This window comes from Lactuca serriola, chromosome 7 (assembly GCF_051521515.1).
Source record: "Lactuca serriola cultivar US96UC23 chromosome 7, Lser_US96UC23_V15, whole genome shotgun sequence".
NCBI lineage: Eukaryota > Viridiplantae > Streptophyta > Magnoliopsida > Asterales > Asteraceae > Lactuca > Lactuca serriola.
The window spans coordinates 53,740,001-53,740,345 of NC_136414.1; positions in this window are offsets into that span (position 1 = coordinate 53,740,001).

The following is a 345-nucleotide window of genomic DNA, read 5'->3' on the forward strand; positions in this document are numbered from 1 at the left end:
TGCAAAAAAAACTAATTATGGGTACTATATGTATAAAAGTAATACGTTATTAGAATAATTTGTTAAAATGGTAATTTTCATTTAAATTATATATATAGGTACTATATGTATAAAAAAACATAGACAAAACTTCAAAAATGGTCTCTATGGTTTTCAAAAATATCAAGTTTAGTCCCTAAGTTAAAAAAACGTCACAGATGGTCCCTGTGATTTCAAAACTTTTAACAAATGGTTCTTTTCGCTAACTCCGTTAGCTTTTCGCCGTTAAGTGAAGGGTATTTCCGTCATTTCACAAAAGAGGGACCATTTATGAAGTTTTTTGTTATTTAAAAAAATATAATTATT